General features: G+C 39.8%; 1 long non-coding RNA gene across 1 annotated transcript in view; it reads left to right on the top strand.

Annotated features, from left to right (window-relative positions):
* The window catches only part of LOC120528182, a 72,695-nt gene that overhangs the window by 32,345 nt on the left and 12,611 nt on the right, over positions 1-27,739 (top strand). The window contains exon 2 of the long non-coding RNA XR_005633469.1: positions 26,546-26,699. This is a non-coding gene — a long non-coding RNA (uncharacterized LOC120528182). The remainder of the gene's footprint in view (positions 1-26,545; positions 26,700-27,739) is intronic.

Here is a 27,739-nt window from a genome sequence, read left to right as displayed (position 1 = left end):
GGAAAGAGAAAGAAAAGGAAACATTTTGAAAATAATGAACATGATTGTCAATGTAATTGTTTTGTCACTGTTATGAGTGTTGCTGTGATATACAAGTGGAGGAAATAATTATTTGACCCCTCACTGATTTTGTAAGTTTGTCCAATGACAAAGAAATGAAAAGTCTCAGAACAGTATCATTTCAATGGGAGGTTTATTTCAACAGTGGCAGATTGCACATCAAAAGGAAAATCGAAAAAATAACTTTAAATAAAAGATAGAAATTGATTTGCATTTCATTGAGGGAAATAAGTTTTTGAACCCCTACCAACCATTAAGAGTTCTGGCTCCCACAGAGTGGTTAGACACTTCTACTCAATTAGTCACCCTCATTAAGGACACCTGTCTTAACTAGTCACCTGTATAAAAGACACCTGTCCACAGAATCAATCAATCAAGCAGACTCCACACTCTACAACATGGGAAAGACCAAAGAGCTGTCCAAGGATGTCAGAGACAAAATTGTAGACCTGCACAAGGCTGGAATGGGCTACAAAACCATTAGCAAGAAGCTGGGAGAGAAGGTGACAACTGTTGGTTCGATTGTTCGAAAATGGAAGGAGCACAAAATGACCATCAATCGACCTCGCTCTGGGGCTCCACGCAAGATCTCACCTCGTGGGGTGTCAATGGTTCTGAGAAAGGTGAAAAAGAATCCTAGAACTACACGGGAGGAGTTAGTTAATGACCTCAAATTAGCAGGGACCACAGTCACCAAGAAAACCATTGGAAACACATTACACCGCAATGGATTAAAATCCTGCAGGGCTGCAAGGTCCCCTGCTCAAGAAGGCACATGTGCAGGCCCGTCTGAAGTTTGCCAATGAACACCTGAATGATTCAGAGAGTGACTGGGAGAAGGTGCTGTGGTCTGATGAGACCAAAATAGAGCTCTTTGGCATTAACTCAACTCGCTGTGTTTGGAGGAAGAAAAATGCTGCCTATGACCCCAAAACACCGTCCCCACCGTCAAGCATGGGGTGGAAACATTTTGCTTTGGGGTGTTTTTCTGCTAAGGGCACAGGACAACTTAATCGCATTAACGGAAAATGGACGGAGCCATGTATCGTGAAATCCTGAGCGACAATCTCCTTCCCTCTGCCAGGAAACTGAAAATGGGTCGTGGATGGGTGTTCCAGCGACAATGACCCAAAACATACAGCAAAGGCAACAAAGGAGTGGCTCAAGAAGAAGCACATTAAGGTCATGGAGTGGCCTAGTCAGTCTCGGACCTTAATCCAATAGAAAACCTATGGAGGGAGCTCAAGCTCAGAGTAGCACAGAGACAGCCTCGAAACCTTAGGGATTTAGAGATGATCTGCAAAGAGGAGTGGACCAACATTCCTCCTAAAATGTGCAAACTTGGTCATCAATTACAAGAAACGTTTGACCTCTGTGCTTGCAAACAAGGGTTTTTCCACTAAGTATTAAGTCTTTTTTTGTTAGAGGGTTCAAAACTTATTTCCCTCAATGAAATGCAAATCAATTTCTATCTTTTATTTAAAGTTATTTTTTCGATTTTCCTTTTGATGTGCAATCTGCCACTGTTGAAATAAACCTACCATTGAAATGATACTGTTCTGAGACTTTTCATTTCTTTGTCATTGGACAAACTTACAAAATCAGTGAGGGGTCAAATAATTATTTCCTCCACTATATATATATATATATAGCAAAATACCCGCGCTTCGCAGCGATGTCATGTGTTTAAGAAGTTATGAAAAGAAAAGGAAACATTTTAAAAATAATGTAACATGATTGTCAAAGTAATTGTTTTGTGTATTTGGCGGCAGCGTCACGAAGTTGTTTTCGGCAGCTGCATCAGAAAATGTACCACGACGTCTGACACGCCTCCTTTTTACTGTTTTCTCAAAGCTTGGATTGCTGCTGTCATATATATATACACACACACACACACACACACACACACATACATACATACATACATACATACATATATATATATATACACATATATATACACATACATATCTTCATATCTACATATCTATATATACATATCTACATATACACATATATATATGTATATACATACCTATCTACATCATATATACACACACATACATACATACACACACACAAATTATATATATGTGTGTATGTATGTATGTATGTATGTATGTATGTATGTATGTATGTATGTATGTATGTGTGTGTATATATATATATATATATAATGTAGATAGGGGTGTGTGTGTGTATATATATATATATACACATACATACATATATACACATATATATACTTGTGTGTATGTTTGTATGTGTCTATATGTGTGTGTATAGCTTTGGTCACTGAGTGCAAGGGAAAAATAATAAAATATAGTCTATAAGTTATTAAACAGTAAAACATTAACGTTTTAAGAAGTACAGGTACATTGAGCCCTACTGGAGTGGTTGCGGGTAAACTACATTTTAAAAACTGTGTAACACAACAGGTAAGTAACTAACAGCAGCTAAAATATATATGGATCATCTCTTGGTAGTTGATCCCTTTTGAAAGGCGCTACACGACGGCTGTGGTATAGAAATTACATTTTCTATGTGAACGTTCAAATTTGTGCCTCTGGTAATGTGCCTTACTGGCATTTAAAGAAAATTAGTTTTGTGTCCTCTGCAGTGTTAAGAGAGAAAGGCTTTGGTTTGGGATAAAAGGTGTAAAGAAAGGAAAGTTGCTTTTTTCTTTTATATAGTATAGAGAGATGTGTTCGCTGCCGTTATGATCGCCTTTTGGGGACAGTCGCGGTGGGTCTTGTTTAGACTTGTGAGACGTCCTCACCATTAATCAGCTGTGATGGCACTGTCACGTGGTGTAGAAAAGGGGTCCCGTGTTTGCACTTGTCTGGGCTATAGCGCAGGGGGAGGATGAAAAAAATTAAAAGTGCTCACTTTGACTTAAGGCAGAAGCGCAGTCAGCGTCTCAAAGGCCGGCACAGCTATGTGCAGCGCTGGCTGCTCGACTTTTGCTGGGCAGGAGACCACAGTTTTGCAGACACGCTTCATGATATCAAAAGTCTCAGCTCTTTGGAGGTCATTCATATATTATATATATAGCAAAATCCCTACGCTACCTAGCGGAGAAGTAGTGTGTTAAAGAAGTAATGAAAAAGAAAAGGAAACATTTTAATAATAACGTAACATGATTGACATTGTCATGAGTGTTGCTGTCATATATATGCCTGCCTAAATAAGTCACCCTCGCTTTGCTCTTACTTTATTTACCGTTCATTTAATCATGGCTATTGGCGGAAAAATTATAAAATGGAAGGAGGATGGCTTTATTGATGGCGAATCGATTATTCATAAAGCTTGAATTGGTGATCTGTTTTTCTGTGTTAACCTCATATTTTTTCAGACTTCTTCTCAAACTAAGGTGGTGCGAGGGTAAAATGAATCGGGATGCGCTGATCAATGTAATCCGTGTACCAGGAAATCATGCATTGACAAATACGTTAAAAATAACGTAACACGATTGTCAATGTGACCTTTTGTAAGTAGTGCCTGGAGGATTCAGTGTGGAGAAACTCTAGAGACAGCGTGTGTATTAACTTGTGGATTTTTCTGTGAGTATTTGGTGGCAGTCTGACGGTTGCTTCAAAGACGGCATTAGCCATGAGCTCAGCTCAGACCGAAATTAGATGAATGGGAGGGAGATGATGACGTGACTCTCCCACCCCTTTAACTGTCAATCCCCACAAACACAGTCTCGGAATTTGCATAAGCACACCCTTCACCTACAATTTTAACTTAGTTACAAAGTGATCAAAACTCTCGTTTATATCCTGCGTCCTCTCATTAAACTTGTATCCCGCATTACCTGTGGGCATGTGAAACGCCAGCGGTAGCCTGTCTATGAACTTAATTTAAAGTTTAGGTTTGCACCTTGCTTTCTTTCCGAGGTAGCAGCACTCATGAATATGGTAGTATATGTCACTCGCTCGCTTCTTATTGTTTTTCGCTGCCTTCTCAATTATATAATGCATGTTTTCTTAAGCGCTTTTTGGAGGTCTTCCTGGTTTTCTACGCACTGCGTTGACAATCAGTTCACGTGATTACGTGGGAGGCGTGATGATGTCACACGAAACTCCGCCCCCCCCACGTCATTCCAGCTCAACTCCATTACAGTTAATGGAGACAAATACCTTCTAGTTATGACCATTAGGCGTAGAATTTCGAAATGAAACCTGCCCAACTTTTGTAAGTAAGCTGTAAGGAAATAAGCCTGCCAAATTTCAGCCTTCTACCTACACGGGAAGTTGGAGAATTAGTGATGAGTCAGTGAGTGAGTGAGTGAGGGCTTTGCCTTTTATTAGTATAGATCAACATATATACACACATACATATAGATAGAAATTGATTTGCATTTCATTGAGGGAAATAAGTTTTGAACCCCTACCAACCATTAAGAGTTCTGGCTCCCACAGAGTGGTTAGACACTTCTACTCAATTAGTCACCCTCATTAAGGACACCTGTCTTAACTAGTCACCTGTATAAAAGACACCTGTCCACAGAATCAATCAATCAAGCAGACTCCACACTCTACAACATGGGAAAGACCAAAGAGCTGTCCAAGGATGTCAGAGACAAAATTGTAGACCTGCACAAGGCTGGAATGGGCTACAAAACCATTAGCAAGAAGCTGGGAGAGAAGGTGACAACTGTTGGTGCGATTGTTCGAAAATGGAAGGAGCACAAAATGACCATCAATCGACCTCGCTCTGGGGATCCACGCAAGATCTCACCTCGTGGGGTGTCAATGGTTCTGAGAAAGGTGAAAAAGAATCCTAGAACTACACGGGAGGAGTTAGTTAATGACCTCAAATTAGCAGGGACCACAGTCACCAAGAAAACCATTGGAAACACATTACACCGCAATGGATTAAAATCCTGCAGGGCTCGCAAGGTCCCCTGCTCAAGAAGGCACATGTGCAGGCCGTCTGAAGTTTGCCAATGAACACCTGAATGATTCAGAGAGTGACTGGGAGAAGGTGCTGTGGTCTGATGAGACCAAAATAGAGCTCTTTGGCATTAACTCAACTCGCTGTGTTTGGAGGAAGAAAAATGCTGCCTATGACCCCCAAAACACCGTCCCCACCGTCAAGCATGGGGGTGGAAACATTTTGCTTTGGGGGTGTTTTTCTGCTAAGGGCACAGGACAACTTAATCGCATTAACGGAAAATGGACGGAGCCATGTATCGTGAAATCCTGAGCGACAATCTCCTTCCCTCTGCCAGGAAACTGAAAATGGGTCGTGGATGGGTGTTCCAGCACGACAATGACCCAAAACATACAGCAAAGGCAACAAAGGAGTGGCTCAAGAAGAAGCACATTAAGGTCATGGAGTGGCCTAGTCATACATACATACATACACACACATATACATATATACATACATACATACATACATAAATACATACATACAGAAAAATATTAATATAAATATGTATACAACAACAACAACAGCAACATTTATTTATATAGCACATTTTCATACAAACAGTAGCTCAAAGTGCTTTACATATTAAAGAATAGAAAAATGAAAGAGACAATTATAAAACAAAATAAATCAACATTAATTAACATCGAATAAGAGTAAGGTTCAATGGCCTGGGGGGACAGAAAAAACAAAAAAACTCCAGACGGCTGGAGAAAAAATAAAATCTGTAGGGATTCCAGACCATGAGACCGCCCAGTCCCCTCTGGGCATTCTACCTAACATAAATGAAACAGTCCTCTTTGGATTTAGGGTTCTCACGGAAGGGCTTGATGATGATGATGGTCACGTAGACTTCTGCCTTTAAATCCATCCATCATTGTTGGACACACACATATATATATACATATACACAGACACATATATACATATATATATATACAGATCTACATATATACACATACATACATACATATATCTACATATATATATACTGTATATAGCAAAATCCTTGCGCTTCGCAGCGACGAAGAACTGCTTTTAAATTTTTATTAAGAAGAAAAGAAAACCTTTTTAAACTGAGGGAAAATATACCAATAACTATCTGTTAAGGATCTCTTTGTATACCACGTTGTCAGTTCAGCAGTCCGATTGTAATATGACCAAGCTGTGCACTGAGATTACTTTTGAAAATGCAACGTATAGTTTTGTCCAGGAGGAAAGCAATGTTGCCTCAAATCAATGGCAACCTTTTGTAGGGTGTGTCCCTGAGACTTATTAATTGTCATCGCGAAGCAGAGCATTACTGGAAATTTGAGGCATTTCAATTGAAATGGGAGATCAGAGGGTATAACGGTGATGCGAGGAATACATTCAGAGTGTGGCACTCTGCTGTTTTTTTGTGTAGCTGCCTTCACACAGCTTCTCCGCTGCTTTATAAACGAACGCCATATAAGGCCATGGTTTCTCCTTGCTACGCGGTTCTGTACTGTTTTATTGTTCGTTTATTATGATTGCTATAGTTATTGTGTAGCTATTCGAGACTTACTTTACTGTTCAGGTACCCATTTCCTTTATTTAATCCGTGGCTTGTACGTTATTTTTTGTTCATTTATTACGATTATGGATATTTATTGATTCCCTTCTTTATCTGACTGCCTGCTCATATAAGATGCTCCGCTGGTTTTTTGTGAAGCAGCCTTTAGACAGCTTCTCCGCTGTTTTATAAACGAACAACATATAAAGACATCACCTTGTCAATTGTGTAATGCGTTTTTTGAACAGGTTTGATACATGGAAGTGATCACTCGTACTGCGTTCAGTCAGTTTACGTGAGCTGCTCTCTTGTGTGATGTTGCGATGTCCACGGCTTTATTTAATGTTAGCTAAGACCCGGCACTTAAAAGTTTCTCGGTACAGCAATTTTAACTCCGTTACAAAGTGATCCAAAGTCTCGTTTATACCTTGTGTCTTCTCATTAAACTTGTATCTCGCAAATAAAGTATTCAGCGTTTTTCTTCAGCGCTCTTTGGGAGCTCTTCCTTCTTTTCTATGTACTGCGGTCACAGTCAGTTCACGTGATTACGTGGGAGGCGTGATGATGTCACACGCAGCTCCACCCCCCCACGGCCATCGAACTAAAGTCCATTACAGTATATGGAGAAAAATAGGTTCCAGTTATGACCATTATGCATAGAATTTCGAAATGAAACCTGCCCAGCTTTTGTAAGTAAGCTGTAAGGAATGAGCCTGCCAAATTTCAGCCTTTTACCTACACGGGAAGTTGGAGAATTAGTGATGAGTGAGTCAGTCAGTGAGTCAGTGAGTGAGTGAGTGAATCAGTGAGGGCTTTGCCTTTTATTAGTATAGATTTCAATATTTTATACACCAGCACTCCAAAATGGGTGTTGCTATACCTTGGAAGTTTACTCTCTAATTTGTTTCTAATTTTCAGTTTAACCTTTCAGAAAAAAGCAAAAGTAAGGCTGTCAAATTAGCCAAACATTAAGATTGAAATCCTCATATCCTTCTATATAAAAGCGGTTGGGATTGTCCTTCCGTCCCGTGAGTGCTACGCAGGCCCGGAGTTTCACACACGCCCTGTCCATTATGCACGATGGGATTTGTAGTTTCGTTTTTACAGGTAAAAGATGATTTTCTACTCCAGACTGTACGATATCTTCTTCTTCTTTCTTGCTATATAAAAGCGGTCGGGATTGTCCTTCCGTCCTGTGAGTGGAAAGCGTAGTGGTATTCCGCTTATCACAGACTTACTACTTTGTACTTGCAGCTTGCAGTACAAAGTGACATGATGTGAGCAGAGTTCTGGTGCTCCCATCGTTCCCTTGCTTTTGTACACGATGCGCTGGAAAAATAGACAAAATTATGTCTCTGGAAATAATTAATGTTGATGGAGTACAAATGCCTCACCGCATAGTAAATATCAGGGGGGTTCAAAAGGGCGACCTCAAAATAGAAAAAAGTTTAAATTTCATCACAAAAATAACAGAAACTACGAGTATTAAAGTAATACCGCTCAAATGCAATATAACCAAATTAATGAGTTTGTATAAAATATCAAATTGATCTACATATTGAATTGCCTTAAGAAGTGGTCAACTTAAAAATCGATCGCCTTAAAAGGCGGGTCAGCCTAGTTCAAAATAAATGTTGTAGAAAAGACAAGGAAGACCATATTAAAGGTTGGGGCACCATGGTGATCCCCATATCATTTGCAGTACAAAATCAGCACAAAAGTAAAGTGTGGTATCTTTTCAGACGTGAGTCTAGAGCTGACTGCTCCAACATGGTGTGAAGCCATTTTTCAGTGTAGAGGACAGGAAGAGGTGGGTTCAGGAGGTTGGGAAATGGAAGTGAATTTTTTCAAGACACAACTGTCATTCTCTGCTTCTACTGAGGGAGGAAGAGACAAGGCATCAGGTAATAGCACTAACCCCTGGTTTGGAGTGCAGTTACCTTTAGATGAGATTGTCTCCTAAGTAAATGTGAGTGACAGTGTATACTCAAACATATTGAAACTTAAAAAAAGTTTAAATATGGTGAGTACAGTACTGCATAAATGATCATATTGTGTGTGCTTTGTATTATTAATATTTATACTTTGTTGCTCATGGTTCATCTGCAAAGAATGTATAATTTGTGCGTGTTTGTGTAAAATAAGCAGGTGAAAACTGCATCCTTCAGAGTAAGAAACCACAGCAACTCAGAATAACATCAGTCTCTGTACATATAAACTGACAAAATCAAAGGGAAAGCAGAAATAAAATCACCTGTGATTACTCCAATATATTAAACACAAAACAAAAAAGAAAAAGAAATACCCACACAGCCAGTGAACAACATGTTAAATGTGTGGGTCCCAACCTGACTTGATACTTCACATCCTATTAAATGCTGTGGACAGTAGCTTGGGGTCAATGAATAGCTTTTCTCACAAGGACCAGACGTGATTCTCAAACAAGAATACACATCTAGGGGCAACCCGTTAAGAAGTGTGTAGTGATTAGCGGCAAAATCCTGCGCCGCCAAGGCTAAACTCACAGGGCTTCTTCCTAAAAGAATACCAAATTTACCAGTCCGTGCATTTTAAACTGCCACGGGGATCTTAGGGAGAGAGCAAAAAATACTGAACATAAAATTGATGCTGAGAGAGAACAAAAAGCCAAAAATGCTATCATCCATTCAGGTGTATAGAAGCACAAGGTAACCATTTCCTCAAATGCATATTTTGAAGTTCATATTTTCACAAATATAGTTGCCGATACATTCAAAATTACATTGACTTGCACGCTTTTGCCGTAACTGAACAACAGAGAACACCCACAGCACCTGCGACAACATATCGGTGACATTTGCTATTTGTCCATTGATGGCATTTGTTTAATCTGATGCTGCAGAAGGGTTTTGAGCTTCCATTAGGTTATGTATATTTTTAAAACATGCAATGGGATTTCTGTACACACAACATGAATTTTTATGTCTAATAGGGTTCCTTATAAGACGTTTTGACTGTAGACAGTTCATCATAAGCAGATCTTTGCTCTTTGTAATGAATGAGAACTCCTCCTCTCTTTGCAGTTTAAAGTCACCACCCCTACTTTGAGCACCGGGTTCACAAGGTGCTGGATTGGTTTAGAAATGTGACACTCAGTGAGCCAACTTATTGTTCCCACCCACTTTTATGCAAAATTCACTCATGGTGTCTCCAGATATATATGTTATACGTCTGGCTTCAGCGAGATTAATGAATAGCATATGGGACTAAACTAAATTCAGTCTCTTCTTCTCCCCCCTTTACAGTTACAGTGAATATGTAATAAAGGTGATCTTAAAATTTATTTTTTAGGCCAATTCACACATAAAGCACAGACTGTTTGTTGACTGAGATTGCTAAATGAGCATTGTTGACATTTAAAAGGCTCTTTAAACTTATAATTTTTAAACCATTGTAATAAAAGGAAAGTTAGAAATATGGTATAAAAGCATGAAAATGAAGTCAATTTGCAAATGCTTGATGAAGAGATACAAGTAAACTTTTCACCTAACATCCAAGAAATTTCTAAAAACCCATCCACTACATGTGAATCAAATATTGCAGACAATCTTTAATTTAAAAAACGTATTTGTAAAGGTAAATGTGGAATTTTTTCTGTACACGTCTTCTAAAATCTAGAATTTTGGAAAGCACTGATGTGCTCTTTTTATTCTTAGAGACGGCCTCATGTTATTGCTGCATTATTGATTTTTCTTGGCAAAAACAATCAAAGTCAGCCCTGAGAGACCTGACAAAATGTGTGATCAAGCACAGTGACCCCTGATGTGCGTGTCTGCCTATAAAAATATGTCTCAGAGATTACTTTACGTTTTAGGTGTCACATTGTGATGAATTAATACTCACTACACATCTGGAAGGTATGCAAAGACAAAACAAGACAATGGGTTCACTCTCAGCAAGTATCATAGGTTTCTAAGGGATAAACAAAATATCGAGGGAACTAATAATACGATGAGGTTAAAAAGTTGCAGAACAACAATTAACAGTACAAAGCGAAATTAAGATTTAGCAATATCTTTCATAAACACATGGAATTTGGACTTTAAACTTTCCTCTATATGTGTGTAATGATGGAAAATAGAAACTCAACCGGTCAGATCACATTTAAAATGCCTTAATTCACAGCTCAGGTCACATCAAGACAAAGGTCACAGTCAGTTAATTATCTCTAGGTTGCATTATACCTTGAATGTCACCTGAAACAAGGGGCAGAGGACCATAAGCTTGCTGCAGGCAGACACGTCTGGTGTCAGATACTATGCAATAAGCCACTGCACTGTGTGACTGCAGCCAAGGCTTCAGGAGATCTGCAGTGCAGATGACTGTTCATGACCTGGATGCCCTCAAGTAACCAGTCTAGAGCAGGACTGGCACGTGAGATTGGTCCATCTAAGCTTGTTTCAAATCTGCCACCCATACTGCTGCAGGCCCAAGTTCAGTGCAGCTGGTCTCAGTGGAAGGTGATCAGTTATAGGTTACTACACGATATGATGTTATGGCAGAACAATGCCAGGCCACACAGACAACATGACAAAACTGATTTGTGTCTGCTGTCTTGGTGAACATTCTCTCCTGACCTTGGTTCCATAGTGCACTTTTTGGTTGAGGTTCATCATAACATTCAGAGATGTGCCCCTTATCAATGGCCAGCAACTTCTACAAGAATGGGGTAGGATTGAAGAACTGCTGATACAGGGGCTCATGTGCTCCTTGTGGAAGTGGAGTCAAGTGGTATTGGCTCCAAGAAGAGGTCCCACAAGTTATTATAGGATGACGACTACTGCTTATATACACAGTGGTTGCTTTCCTCTTGATTTTGTTATTATATTGTTTTGATGGATGGATGGATGGAAAAATAATTCAAATTGGACATGTAACATGCTGGTATGACTGAACTTTTAAAATGTTTTAAAATTAATGTATATTTAACAGTAATATAAATAATGTTAGGCTTTTATGAAATCCTGGCACCCTTACTGGTAGACATCAATATACTCTCACTGATCATATTATTAGGAACACCTCTATACCTTGTGAACAGACCAGAGGATGCCAGAAAGAATGCTGGGGCACCAGACAAGCAAACCCAATCTTAATCTTAACAAACAACAAAACAAAACTGGTGCTTTTGGCACATAAATATCAGCAGCTCATAGCAGCTGATCTACTTCAAATACAGGTTCCTTCAGATGGAGCTCTGTCCTCGTTGGTGGTTGATGATGATCAGGTCCAAAAACACACTATCTCCTGGGGTCTCCCCGTATTTATGGCAGAAGGAGTGGAGCCATCTCTGTGTGCTGCAGCCAGGGATATGCATCCTCCCTTAATGTCTTCTCTGCAGTGGAAAGAGAAGAAACAGTTAGATCCAGCGCCCCCTCTTGTCCAGGAGTGGTTTGCTTACCTCATCAAAGCCAGATAGGTGGTCCCCAGGTGCACATGCCTGACAACCTTGTTTATCCCTGCAATTATCTACTCCGCCGATCATGTGGCAACAGCATAATGCATGTAATCATTCAGATGCAGGTCAAGAGCTTCAATTTATGTTCACATCAAACACCATGGCATGATTGTTGCTGTTGATGTGCTGGTTTGATTATTTTTGCAACTGTTGATCTTCTGGGATTTTCACACGCAGTATTCTCTAGAGTTTACTCAAAATGGTGCAAAAATTAATAAAAATAACAAGTGACGGCAGTTCTGTGGATGGAAATGCTTTATTGATGAGAGAGGTCAGAGGGGAACTGCCAGACTGGTTTAAGCTGACTGAAAGGCCACAGTAACTCTGATAACCACTGTAGAACTCTTTGTGGCAGATGGGCTACAACAACAGAAGACAATGTTGGATTCCACTTTTGTCAGCCAAGGACAGAAAGCTGAGGCTGTAGTTGGAACACAGACATCAGAACTGGACAGTTGAAAGCTAGAAAAACATAGCCTGGTCTGATGGATCTCAGGTTTTGCTAAGGCACACAGATGGTAGGCTCAGAATGTAACGCCAACAGCATGAATTCATACACTCAGCCTGACTTGTGTCAACAGTATAGGTTAGTGATGGATGTGTGATGGTGTGGGAAGTGTTTTCTTGGCACACTTTGGGTCTGTTAATAACAATCAATGATCACTTAAATGGCACCGTCTAATTGAGTATTGCTGCTGACAGCGTATATCCCTTCATGGCAATGTCTTCTAATGTCTAATTCCACCATGATAATGCACCAAGTCACTAAGAAAATGTTGTTTCAAAATGGATTGAGTTCATGTTCAGTGATCTTCAGTGAGCCATCCCAGATCTGAATCCAACAGAAAACTTTTAGGGTGCACAAGAACAGAAGATTTGCATCATGAAAGTACAGCTGACAAATCTAAAAAAAACTGCTTTATATAATCATGTCAAGATGGAAGACAATCTCAAAGCAATGTCTTCAACATCTTGTGGGAGAACTGACAATTGAAAAGGAGGCCTTACGCAATATTAGCGTATCGTTCCTAATAATTTACCCCGAATATACCGTATATTTACTCGTGTATCATGTGCCCTCGTGTAAGACACGCACCCTAATTTTTACAAAGAAAATCGGCCCGTGTACAACGCGCGTTGCGATTGTATAGGAAACGTTTAGAGAGAGAGCATTGTCGAGCAAGAGCACGAGCAAGCGAGTGAGAGAGAGCGCGAGTGCGCGAGCAAGTGAGCGAGAGAGAGAGAGCAAGTGGGCGAGCAAGCGAGCGAGAGAGAGAGAGATTGAGCGAGCCCAAGCAGAAGAAGTAAACATTACAGAATTACATTTCCTTGTGTATGACGCGCACCTGATTTTCTAATGCTAATTTTCGGGAAAAAATGTGCACGTGGTACATGCGTAAATACGCTATTTCTTTATAGCATATGTTCTCTGTTCATGTTTCAACATTTTGTTTTGTGTTATTATTGAATTTTTTTTATATCATATTTGTAATTTCTGTGTAGTTTACATAGCTAAAAAGTAAAGGTGTGCTTAATGAGAACAAATTGAGTTGGCATGAATTAAATAACCTCTCTTGTTTTATAAATTTTATTGAATTTATTAAAAACAAGCAACAGTCCATACAAGCCAGTCAAACTTGACAAAATTAAGTTAAAATCAACCCCCAACCATGAGATAGAGAGCAAGGCCAACAGCCAGAATAAACAACAACAACAACAACAACATTTATTTATATAGCACATTTTCATACAAACAGTAGCTCAAAGTGCTTTACATATTAAAGAGTAGAAAAATGAAAGACATAATTATAAAAAATAAATCAACATTAACAACTTAAACAAGTAAAAGAATAGAAATGAAAGTGGGAGAAAATCATTTTCCCCAGTTTAAGTGCTTACTCTGAAATGTTATTGATTAGATCCTGCCAGTTTTTGAATAAGTTTGCTTAGAAGAAAAAGATCCTCTAAGCGAGAATTAGATTTTCAAATTAAAATTTCAAATAATATACATCAGTTACCCACTGACTTAAAAGAGGAGAGTTAGGATTCTTCCAGTTGAGCAAAATAAGTCTGCATGCCAAGAGTGCAGTAAAGACAATTACAGTTTGTTTGTCCTTCTCCACTTTAAGCCCATCTGGAGGTACACCAAACACTGCTGTTAGTGGATTAGGAGAGATTATGACACCAAGGCTATCTGAAAGGCATTTAAAGATTTTGGTCCAAAATGATATAAATATGGTGCAGTCCTAAAACATGTGACCCAGTGAGGCTAGAGCTCGATTGCAATTTTCGCAGGCTGGATCTTGCCCTGGAAACATTTTGGACATTTTAAATGTGCTCAATAAAAGATTTTAAGTTGAATAATTAAATGCTTTGCACATATGGAGCTCGAGTTAATTTTGTGCATGGCTGCCTTCCATTCCTTTTCTGAAATGTTGAGTAAGAGATCCTTTTCCCATTGTGCTCTGGGATCTTTGAAAGGAAGGGACTTTAAAATGTTTTTATATGTTAGAGAAATGCTGTCTGGGTCCTCAAAACTGATCAATATTTCTTCCAGAATAGAAGTAGATGGGAGGTGAGAAAAATGGGCAGATTTTGTTTAGCAAATTTTCTAATTTGGAGGTAGTGGAAGAACTTTGTTAATGGAAAGTTAAATTTGGAGTGCAGTTGTTCGTATGATGCAAAGACATAATCTATGTACAAATCTCTGAATGATTTAATCCTGTATGTTTTCTAAACATTAAAAACTGTATATGTTTGAGATGGTGGAAAAATGTGGTTATCGTGCAGAGATGCCACAGATAAAAGCTTCTCTATCTTTAAGTACTTCATACATTGGTTCCATATTCTAAGTGAGTGATGCACAATTGGGTTATTAGTATATTCATGATAACTTGTATTTACTGGGGTACAAAGCAAAGAATATAAAGAAGTACTGCAGGATTTAATTTCCATTGCAGAACAAGCCAGTGCGAGTTCTTCTATTTGTGTCAATGTCCAGGTTTTTAAAGTTTGTATATTTACCGTGAATTGTATTAAGCAGTACTGAGATTGTTGTTTTTGAGTTTAGTGAACAGTATAATGAAACTATAGTTCATTTGAGCGGAGTGGTGGCTCTGGGGCTAGGGATCTGCACTGGTTCAAATACCATAAATTGCAGAAGTGATTCCACTCTGTTGCTTAACCTGCAATTGCTCCATCCTCGGTATGACGTTAACCTGCATCCAGCCCTGCAAGCAGGTCCTCCAACTTGCAGGGAAAACTCAGGATTGACAGGATTGGCACTCCAGCCACCGTAAAAAACCTCATGCTGTTCCTCTCAAATTAGTGTAGTGCTGAGGTTTCACCCGTGACACGGCTGCACTCAGGTCCTGATTTGGGATCCAGAGGTGATTTGTCATGTGGTGGGTGCAGCAAAATGCTCCTAACCTCTATGTGTAAAATTATCAGTGGTTATTCAGGGCATGACAAAAATAATCCATCCATTCATCTACTGTCAAAATGGTTTATTGGGGCAGAACACAGGAAAGAAACCTGAACTGAGCACAAGGTCATCACAAACACCCATACTTCATTCAAAATTATATAGAAATGTGTGGTATCAGATGGAGGAGGGCTATAATGCTTAGCAAAAAGATTTATAGCTACTGGCAAGCACGAGTATAGCTGGCTAAGGAAAAACTCACCACTGAGCAAACAAAACATTGATGGAAAGCAAAGATTCTATCAACAGGCTACAACCTCAGCAGACACGTTAACAGCAGAGTGAGACGTTGTGTCTCTCTCTAAATTCTGAACAGAGAAGGAGCTGCGCAATTTGACTCACAACTAGCAAGAAGCTTTGAGTGGGTAAGTCAACTTTAGCAGCATGGCCTCCATAGTTACACTAAATTACTGACAGACATGGTATTGTAAAGGCAAATGTTACCTTCATATCAAAGCAGTTCTATAATGGATAAACTTATAACACCTGGGTTTAAGTTACTAGAGCCATTGTCAGTTGCTCTGCTAAGCACATGTAATGCAAAGGCACTTCCCACCAGCATGCCTTCTTTTTTGTTCATTGCATTTAAGGCATGTTTGGTCTATTCTTTTTCTTTTTAGTTGCCAAGGCAAGGCTAAATATTATTACCAAGCTGGCTAGGTGAGTCATCTTAAAAGCCACAGAGGAAGCAGACAGCTACCGTTGGGCTTTTGCAACATTTCTTTGGTGTGCCAACCAGTTCTCTTTTTATGATATTTTAAGAATCAGTCGGTTTCTGTGTAAAGTGTAGTGTTGCCATTTCCTAAGCAGATGGGACTCTTATTCCTCATGTATATTACAGTTGCCGTGCAGCACCCGTCTTTGTTTGTCAGTGGTGTAATCAGCTGACTAAATCCTGGTGATGAGGACTCACATCCCATTTATGCCACAAAGTCATTCTGTGAAATAATAATGTGTGCAAACAACAGGAAACTTCTTTTAGATTGAATGCATTTATTTAGGCTTATGTTTGAGTTGTTGAAGGAGAAACATTTCCATCTAAAATCAGTTTTGAAGAATATCTGTTCATATCAATGCAAGGTATAATTTTCATTAATTTGTTAATTTTTCCAACTCTATTTACTGCAATACAAGGCCACTGAGTTCTGAATCCTATCTAAACAGCTGTATGTGCTGAGCCAATACAAAATACCAGTCTGTTGTAGGGAACACTCACACACACACCAACCTCGGCTTATAGAGGGCCATTCAAGAACTGACAGTCAATCTGATCTGCTAATGTGAAGGGCAATCCAACTACCTGGAAAACACCCACATGGGTTGTGAGTCTGTACATTTTAAACTAAACATATTTCTATATCCATCCATCCATCTTCTGCAGTAGGGTCGTGGGCAAGCTGGAGTCCATCCCAGCAAGCATCAGGCACATGCACTTCTATCAGAAGCTAAGCATGTTCAGGCCTGGCCAGTACTTGGATAGAATAGACCAACCAGGAAAAGCTTGGGGTGCTGCTGGAAGAGGTGTTAGTGAAGTCAGCAGGGGGTGCTTACCCTGTGGTTTGAATGTGGATCCCAATGCCCCAGTGCTGTTATGGGGACACTGTGCGGTAAAAATGGCACTGTTCTGACTCTCTCTGGTCAAAAAAGATCCCTGGGCACCCTTTATAAAAAGTAGGGTGCATCCTGATGTCCAACCTAAATTGCCCACCATGGCCTAGTCATTCTGCACCACTAATCATCCCCTTTCTCTAATTGGTTAACTATCTCTCACCACTTCACCACCTAACAACTAATGTGTGGTGAGTGTACTGGTGCAAAAATGGCTGCCGTCGCATCTTGCAGGTGGATACTGCAAATAAGCGGTGCTTGAAGTGGCTCCTCACTCCCTATGTAAAGTGCTTTGAGTAGTGTGCAAAGCACTCTATAAATGTAAAGAATTGTTATTATTATTATGCTGGTGGCGGGGATAGAACAAAGAACCTTACCCAGCCAGGAGTCCATTATAATAGAGAAATAGGGAGACAAAATATCTGAACTTCATACTATCCAAAGATGCTAGATGGCAGCATCCATGGTCCTTTGTACCCTAATGGTTGCCCACATAGCATGCTAGGAACTGCACTCTCATGGTGTTGCCCTGTTGGGATCCAGAGGCGCCACCAGGAGGTGTTGCATGTAGACTTTCACATGACCCAGAAGTGCTTTCTTTATAACATGTCCTTGCAACTGAAGCACTTGGGTCTTAAATAAAAGGAGTCCTTTTGCCTCACCCAGGAGACCTGGAGTTGGGTGGAAGAGGGCAAAACTCACCTGGGAAGAGTAGAGGAAGAAAGAGAGAGAAGAGAAAATGCTTGTACTTGTTGCACCTTGAAAGACGTCTTTGCAAAGGTATCTGGTATAATAAAGCATTTATTTGAACCCAACCCTAGGTTTTGTTGGCTCCTTGGTGTCCATTTGTGGTCGCAACGGCTTGGTAGTGTTCCATTAGCAGTAGTAGTCAAGAAAGTGGCTGAAACAAACCTCTGCAGTCACCTTTTTCCTTTAGGATCTGATATCAGTGAGTTTCTGTTGCTCCCAGACCAAACACACTGGTCAACAAAGATTTTGTCACAGAACAACTTAGGTGGTTGCTGCACATTAGTGGTAGTTGAAGTGGCTCCATACTCACTGTGTAAAGTGCTTTGTGTAGTGAGTAGAGTGTATATAAATGTAAAGAATTATTATTATTATTAAAGGTGAAGCAACATGAGGACAGGGTGCCAGTACATCATAGTGTGAACACACACACACACACACACACACTCACACACACACACACATACTAGCATTGCCAATTGACATCTTTTACCAAGAGAAACACAACAACACGTCCACCCCAGGAATATCCCAATTTCTGCTTTTTAAACTCAAGTAACACAAATCAGACTGATTTGCTAACAGTTTTCATTTTATGTTTACCAAAACCTCTCAGCTGGAGTACATACAAGTACATCTTAGATCACACAAGTGTATCCACATAAGCCCCTCCAGAGATGAATACATTTTTAAATGTTTCTGTGAAATTTGGCAGGTAGAGAAGAAAAAATGTAACTCTTCTGGACTCTCTGAATAGGAAACTAATTAACATCTGTCAGTGAAACCTGAAGAAATGTAGTTGGCGTGAACCGTTCCATGCAAGGACACAAACTGCACCACCATGTCACCTGTTAGTAAATGCTATAATGAAAAGAAAGGATTTTTAACATAGAAATGTAAGAATAGGCCCAAAACTAACTCTTGATTAGTGCATAGTTAAGAAATTATGCAGCTTTGACCAAGATGAATTTTCCCTAAAGGCTAGCAAAGTGATTGCTGTAGTTGTTATCTTAAAGTAAGTAAAAGAAGCCTAGGCAGCACAGCAGATACTTCTGTTGTCTTACTGCCTCTGGAATCGGCGGTCTTTTCAGTGCCGGTTCCTTGTCTGTGTAAAGTTCTTGTTCTTCTTATATTGGTGTAGGTTCTTCTATAGTTACCCTTACAAACACGTCTGGTAGGTTAGTTGTTGACTCTAACTTGGTCTCTCATGAGTGAATATTACTGTCTGCAAGACTTAGCCAAGCAATGGACTGATTCCTGCCTTGTGCCAGTTTTCATTTTGTTGCTGCAACATAAAGCAGCTTCAAACTAATTAATGGTATGAATCTGCAAGGGAACCACTGGGATGACACAGAGTAAAGATGTATTCCATTGTCAGTCTCAGGGCAAGAAGGCCACAGTGGCAGCAGAAGAAGTCTGGCACGCACAAGTATAGAACCACATGGCCTCTAGGGGCTGCATGCCCCAAGGGCAGTAGGCAGGGGCACCAGCATGTGAGAGAGCAGCCTGGAGGTACGAATATAATGGTCACTGACAATGCCAGGGCAGACAGGCAAAGCTACTGACAAGGATGCCTGTCTCTGTTCCTGTAGAGAGAGAGATATAAAAAGAGTAATGGAGAGAATGGCAATAATGGAAACAGCTCCTGTCCTCTGAACGTATCAACTGCTTTTACTCTCCATGTTTCCACACACTTGCTTGTTACTAGAGGATATATTTGAACATTTTGTGAGGGCAGCCCCACTAACAATTTCAACATTTTGATTGGACGACTCCCATACAATTGTCTTGTTTCCCATTTTAACAAAGAAAAGGAAAAAAGGCATAAATGATGATACAAATGAAGATAGGCATACGAAGGGGTGTAGGTTATCCTGCCAACTACACCAGATGTGATAGTAAAATGCCCTGTCTGGGCATCCATTCAGAATGAGTAGGTACTTCATTATAGCTTCAGTGAGTGTATTTCAGGGTGGGTGTATTAGTGGAGGCATTTTCTAGGAGGTGAGAAACAAGTTAGTTTGATGGAGATGTGGTAAAGAAGAACAGAGTTGGCTTTTCTAGAAGTAATAGAACATCTAATGTCTATGGTAAGTATTTTCCAGATCTGTTACCTCCAACTGGCATTCCTGTGAACTAGTAAGTCTGAAGTAAAGTAGGCAAGGGTTAAAATGACTCTCAGTGTGCTTGTGTGTACGAGAGTATGGGGTCCAGTCAGGGAAGGATTTCTGCTTTGAACCCCACAGTGATGTTTCGGCTCCAAGTTCAATCCTATTCAGGCTCATAGGGGTCCAAAGCATACCCCTGCAGCAAGAATGTGACCATCTCAAGACAAGGTGCCAGTTCATTGTAAAAACAAATGGATAAAATGTAATTTTATTATAGTATTTAAAGGTCTCTTGATCTTGGTGGGTATTCCTATTCAAGTGATCAATTCCTAATATTTCCATTACATTAACTGAATTTTCATGTGTTTGAGATGTGGGATGAAACCACAATACCATCAGAAACAGGTCATGTACAAACCAAGGGACCTTGGAGCTGTGTGGCATCAGTGCTAACCTCCGTGCTACCATACACCCTAAGGATGGATATTTGAATAAAGAAATAAAAAATAAAGACCTGCTCATGTAGGAACAGGCTATGCAAAGTCAAATAATTTAAATTTTGCATTTTAAATGGCAACAGGGGAATAAGCTGGAGTGATATAAGATAATAATCTCATTCCCTGGTTAAACAAAGAATATTATGACAATTGCACTAATTTCCTTGCTGTCTATTGGCTCCATTAAAAATCAAGTTTATATATATTATTTTGGAGTAATTAGGTGAATCAAATTGACAAGCTTGTTGGCCTGAATGGCCTGTTCTTATCTAAACGGCTGCAATGATACACATACTAAAACAAGAACTGTATAATTTACAGTAACATACATTATAAAAAAATATGAATTAGCAGAAGCCACCTTAATTGTGGTTGTTCATTTACTTCATGAGGAAGAAGTACATAATAAACATGAATAGTTGTGTCAGATATTTGTAATATTACAAATTGTGCTTTGATTTAAATGTTTACAGTCTAAACATTCTTAGTTGTAATAGAAATTTGTCATTTGTCACCCTCTAATAGTGGTCCACAGAGGGCTGAGTGAAAAGTGAAAAATCAAAAATAACATATTTGTAACTGCTGACCTTGAAATAGTCTAAAATGATACCCCACATGCTTTTTAACCATCTGAGATTGGCTATTAGTTATCCAGGACTAACAGTAAAGAAGCAAATATGAAAAATGTTATATTTGTGATCAACAACCTTAAAATAGCATAAAATGACACTCCACACGTTTGTATTGCTGATCCCCGTTTTTTGAAGTTTTACAATAAGGAGAAACTTTGACCCTTCTTATCCCATTAGGGGGTGAAACTTTGTGTTCAGTTGATGTGGCACCCACAACTTCAAGTCCTTCTGGTCATTTCTGTTAAAGACATCTTTTGGTGTACTCTTTATCATAAGGGTGTAATTTCCTACACAAAAGAATGGCCTGGTTTTTTGGGGTCTAGAGGGCCAGAAAATGGGGTTGATGTCTTATGCATTACATGGTGTATCCTATGTGATTGTTTTCTCGTACAGGTGAGTCAAGAGGCACTGAACAACAAATAAATGGAAGTGATTTCAAAGAATTCAGAAGTAATTCTTACGAACACAATAAGGGCAACACCAATGAAAAGCAGTGAGCACAGGTGACCTGCGGTTCCAGCATCTGAGGACTGAAATTCCATGTTTTCTGTGTAGACGTTGCACTTTCTCACTGTGTCTGTGTAGGTTCTTCTCCAGGTACATGAAGGTTAGGTTAATTGTTAAATCAGTCACGTGTGAAAGACTGGACACTGTAGCCGGGTGGGTGGTCTTGACTTGAATTTTCAGTCTGGCCTGTCAGTTTCCATCTTGGCAGAATACAATCTCTAATTCAGTACCCCAACTGCCTGCATTACCTGAAGGACACCAGTATTTCATATGTGTGTTTGAGTGACTGTGTGCCTTCCAGTGGCCAGGAGGGTCAGATTTATAAAGAGGCCTAAAATGGGTATATGCAATTTTCCACATGAAAACTGGGATTTCTAAAAGAAAATGTGAAGGGAGAATAAATATATGCAAATGGCAACTCTGACTCGGACACAACATTTTGGAGAAACTGGGAATTGATGACCCCTTTGATCGAGTAGGGAAATGCAGTCCAACCAGCCAAGTGACAACACACATACAGTATATAATAATGCCTATCACTGAGCTGTTACTATAATATGCATTGACATGAAAAACATTTTTAAATCTCAAAAGTGATGAATATGGTGCATAGACTCTATTTCAGTTGCCGTTTAAGAGGGCCAATGCTGCGTATTTGCACTGAAGAACTTACTTGGCTACCTGTTGTCACTTCTCAGAATTAGAAGCCAGTACAATCCCATATTGTCAATAATTGAATTAAGTAAAGACAAAGGTGTGATTCACTCCTTGTGTAAAGGATCTTTAATTCCCTTGCTCTACAGCCTATTCATAGCCTAAATGATTTGACACAGCATGGCTCTTTTGGTGCTACTTAAAGACAAAAAAAATACTCACATACAAAGGGAATGAGCATTTAAGGACTGAAAGGATATTTTTTATCCATGGTGTTGACTGGCCGATTTGGTTTTCCATAGACATTCCCTTGGAACTAAGAGACCCGTGTCAGAAAGACGACTCTAAATCAGGCTCTACCTGTTCATATCTAGGTGTAAACAACAGCTGGCCTCCTGGTGACAGGCACTTACCAGAAGGAACTGGTTGACAGGTCAGGAGTATTTCAGCTAAGCTTCAGCTTCATCATCTCTACTGTGCCACAAGCCATTGACCGACTAACAAGGGGCTACATTCAGATTCTATATGGTGTGGGTGTGCAGGCCAAAACAAAGAAGTGTCTGGTTTTCCTAACATAACCAGGGCAATTGACTGCACTCCTATTGCAATGCGGCCACCTAGTAAGAATAAAGCTGCTTTTGTCAACCATAAGTAGTTTCATTCCATTACTTCATAAGACTTTACAAGATATATGTGATGTCAAGTTGAGACTGACTAATGTCATGGATTGGTGGCCTGGGACAACCCATAATTCATTTATTTTAAGGCCAAGTAGTGTTGGAAGATGACTTGTAGATGGTGATGTACTGTATTTGAAGTCTGGCTTGCTGGTAAGGTAACTGACTGACTCCTCAGTATTTCACAGGGTCTGTACTATTCACTGTAAGAGCAATCATGTGTAAGACAATAGTGACTTCCCACTCAAATGTTGGACCTTACAACCTTTCCTGAGTGCAGAAGAGTGGCACTACAATGCTCTGCATGCTCTTGCATGCTCAGTTTAGGAGCACATTATAGGACCCCTCAAATGCAAGTGAAGATGTCTTGATGCATTATGTAAGAGGCTGCTCTACCAGCTAATGAAGGTCTGCAGCACTATGATTGTAGACACTGTGCTACATAACATGGCACAGCATAATAATCTTCCACCCCTGCCTTGTTGATATGGCATCGGATGACCCTTCACTACCCACCTTTTTGCTGTGAGGCAGTATAATAATGTGATGCATCATTTGTGAAAAAAACAGACAGGGCTACAGGTATATTTTCTGTAACCCACTTAGTCCTGAACAGTACCAGTCCATAGCAAGGTGAACACACATGCACATCTCCCAACCACAAACTACGGCCAACTTAGGATCACCAATCCACCTAACCTGTATGTCTTTGGACAGTGGGAAAAAACTGGAGCACACAGAGTAAAACCACACAGACATGGAGAGAACATCCAAACTTCACACAAGGAAGACCCGGGAAGTAAAACGTGGCACTCTTAGTGGGAGGAAGCAGCACTACCACAGCGTCACTGGGATACCCAGATCTTTTAATGTTTCAGATATTTATATTAGTGCCCCCCTGATTTCCCTGAATGCCCAGCTCACTTCTCATCTTCCACATCTTTATCTTCCGACTGCTCTAACATAATGCTGCATAATAAGGTATCTCCGATTTCAGGCATGGCATGGCCAGTAGAGCTCACCGTTATCACAGTAACAGTAACATGCTTCCATTCAACATATTTATGCTTGCTGGTGACACCCGTCCTTAGGCCACCAAATAAATGTTCTTTGTGTACCTCTACTTCTGCGACAAGAACTTCTGTCTTACGGTCCTCAGCATTTTTGCTTTTTACCTGTCTTCTTTTATCACCATTGTTTCACCTTACAGGTAACTCTGTTCATTATATATTAGCATGGTTCATATATAGTTGTTTCAGCGTGGTACCCATGTAGGGTTTGAGGAGCATTCACATATGCACATTAACAAGATGCTTGTGATTTATGAAGGGCAAATTGCACTCAAATTTGCATAGACCTGGTTTTATAAATCAGATTATTTTTTAGTGTGTTCATTTTCCTGCTTTTGGCATATATGCTCAGTTTCACATTTGAGTTTACACAAAGTTTCATACAGTAAATGGGACCCCTGGAGTTTCCTCCTAGGCTTCCTGAAAGTGTTAGATGTGAAACACCCAGCTTCTTTAATGGAACCTCTACGTCTACAACCCCAAATCAGAAAAAGATGGGATGATATGGAAAATGCAAATAAAAGACACACAGCATCCATCCATCCATCCATTATCCAACCCGCTATATCCTAACTACAGGGTTACGGGAGTCTGCTGAAGCCAATCCCAGCCAACACAGGGCACAAGGCAGGAAACAAACCCCGGGCAGGGGGCCAGCCCACCACAGGAAAAGACACAGACAGTGATTCTTAAATTTACTTTGAATTTTTATTTCATGGCAGACCGTACTAACCCAAGATATTTCATGTTTTGTCTGGTCAACATTTCATTTGTTAATATACATGCTTTCCTGCATTTCAGGCCTGCAACACATTCCAAAAAAGTGGATACGGTAAAGCATTTACCACTTTATAATGTCACCATTCCTTCTCACAACACTTGATAGACATGTTGGCATTGATAATACCAAGTGACAAAACATTTCAGGTGTTATTTTGTCCCATTCTACCTTCAAGCATATCTTAAGGTGTGCAACAGTACAGGCTTGTTGTTGTCAAATTTTTCTTTTCAAAATTCACCACAAATGCACTACGGGAGAAGGTCCAGGACTGCAGGCAGGCTAGTCCAGTACCTGTGGCCCCATCTTTCTCAGCCATGCCTTTGTAATGTGTACAGAATGTGGTTTTGTATTATCTTGTTGAAAAATGCATGGAGATCACTGGAAAAGATGTCGTCTTGAAGGCAGGATGTGTTGCTCTAAAATCTCAATGTACTTTTCTATGTTAATGTTGCCATCACAGAAGTGTATGTTACTTTTGCCGAGGACACTGACACAACTACATATCAATGCAGGCCCTGGATTTTGGACTTGTTGCTTGTAACGGTCTGGACGGTCCTTTTCATCTTTGGCTCATTTCTTTCAAAAAAAGATCTAGAATACTGATTCATCTAGCCACAATACACATTGCAACTGTGTGATGGTCCATTCCAGTTGCCTCGGAGCCCAGAGAAATCAACACCACTTCTGGACATACTGTAAGGCTTAAAGTAAAGTTTAAAGTGGCATTTGTGAACGTACCTCCACATTGCAGTGCTTGACAAAGGTTTGCCAAAGTAATCCCTTGCCCGTGTCATTATATCAGCTATTGATGAGTGACAGTTCTTGATTCAGTGCCGTCTGAGGGATTGGAGATCATGTGTGTTCAGCTTAGACTTGCACCCTTGCTCTAAAATTCATCCAGATTCCTTGAATTGTTTAAAGATATTGTGCACTGAAGAGGGGGAAATGTGCAAATCCCTTTCAATCTTTCTTTGAGAAACATTGTTTTTAAACAGCTCATTCATTTTCTCACACATTGGTTGAGACACTGGAGATCCTCTGCCCATCTTTGCTCCTCAAAGCCTTTCGTGGAAACTGCTTTTGTACCAAATCATGATTTCAATTACCTGTTGACATCACCTGTTTGAAATTACAACATTATTTAATTATTTTACCTCATTACCGGCCCTAATTTGCCCCCATCCCAACTTTTTTGGAATGCGTTGCTGGCCTGAAATGAAGGGATTGATGTATATTAACAAATGAAGTGAAGTTGACCAAACAAAAAACGAAATATCTTGGGGTCATACTCTCTGCAATGAAATAAAAGTCAAAGTAAATTTGAGAATCACTGTTTTTTTTATTTGCATTTTCCATACCGTCTCAAATTTTCCTGATTTGGGATAGTATTTTTCTTATTTTATTACAGGAATTTAACAAAAAAAAAAAAAAAAAAAAAAGGAGGGCTTGAAAAGTGTAGGGACCTAGAATTGTGGGACTGATTATAAATGCAATGTGAAAAGCAGTATTGATACCCCACCAAATGGTCAAACCATGGAGCCATTCATGTGAATATTCACCCTGCTCCTCAAGCTTTCATGTTACAGAGACATCATTGGAGTAAAACTGAAACACTGCCTCGGTCAGAAGAATGATTTAATGGGCAACCCACATAACAGGATGCTGCTTCTCCTGATTGTCCAGTAAGCAGAAACATGTTTGTTTTTTGTGCTTTTCTCTTAAATGCCTTTTTTTAATATATTTTCCTGCAGAATTAGACCATTTATCATGACTCAACTGGAGACGGTGCTCAAAGAGTTTATTTCTCTCTTCCGGAGGTATGCCAAGATGGAAGGTGATGCGACAAAGCTTAACAGAAGTGAGCTCCATACGCTACTGCAAGATGAGCTGAGTGGACCTTTGGGAGTAAGAATGCCTCATTTCATCACTCTTTTTATTTTTTGACTTTCTAGCTTCTTCAGCAGTGCATGAAAATTTGGGTTTGGTTACAAATTTCACAAAGTCAACAAGCCAGACCTTCATATTAATGAAGGATCAGCAATAGCCTGCTTGGTCATTGCTGCAGGATGTGCCAGAAAGAAAGCCAAGCTTTTAAACCGTGGCTAAAATGGTTAAAAGTTTCAGATGGGGCATGTTTTATGTACCTAAAATGGAGCAGCTAAGTAAATTGTTAGTTTTTAAAATTCAAATTCATTAATTAGCTATAGTTTATGACAAAACCTGCCATTCTATAAGTTGGCAACATTATTTTTTTCTGTGAAATTGTTTTTCCTCCTGTTTTGCTCTTCACCTTCTCAAGGTTTGGTTCTGCCTTTGGCCACTCGGTGTGAGAACAGTAGGCTCTGGCCTCTGTCCTGTTCTTCTGAGTCAGTGCGCACCGGACGCAAAGCTGGCAAAGCACCATCATCTAGGCTTCCCTTTTTTATTTCCTCTGCCTCCATCATGTGATTGGCACAAAGCTAGTTTGGTGTAGAAACTCAGGTACGAAGGGTCAAGGCAGATGGCAGGCAAAAGGGAAGATAATATGAATAATAAAATTAACAATAATAACAAGGGGCAGGCTTCAGCCAGTTTCTGTCTGTGTACTTTTAGTACTTTGTGAAAATCTGTCATTGTGGCGACTTCCACTTTGAGAGGCACCTTTTTTGTTGTTTGCTGACTTCCTTATGAATACAAATCTCTGATTCAGCCACACTTTGCCACAACCCTGTGTAAGGTAAGTGAGTTTTCAAGTATCCTTGTGAAACTCTTTTCACGGCCTCACTTAATATGTAGCACAAAGATATCAGAAGCAATATCCTAGTCCACTATTTGTGGAATATTCCCTTCAAGATGAAGTCTTCCATCCATACTTCTCTTGGTGTGCACTGCCGTGATTTCATTTTCAGGCATTTGTGGTGTTCTGCTCTGCAAAGAGGGGCTGGCAGTGTCAACTTCAGTTGTTG

This window comes from Polypterus senegalus, chromosome 1 (genome assembly GCF_016835505.1).
Source record: "Polypterus senegalus isolate Bchr_013 chromosome 1, ASM1683550v1, whole genome shotgun sequence".
NCBI classification, from domain to species: Eukaryota; Metazoa; Chordata; class Cladistia; order Polypteriformes; family Polypteridae; genus Polypterus; species Polypterus senegalus.
The sequence above is the reverse complement of the archived record's forward strand: the minus strand, read 5'-3'. Positions and strand labels throughout refer to the sequence as shown.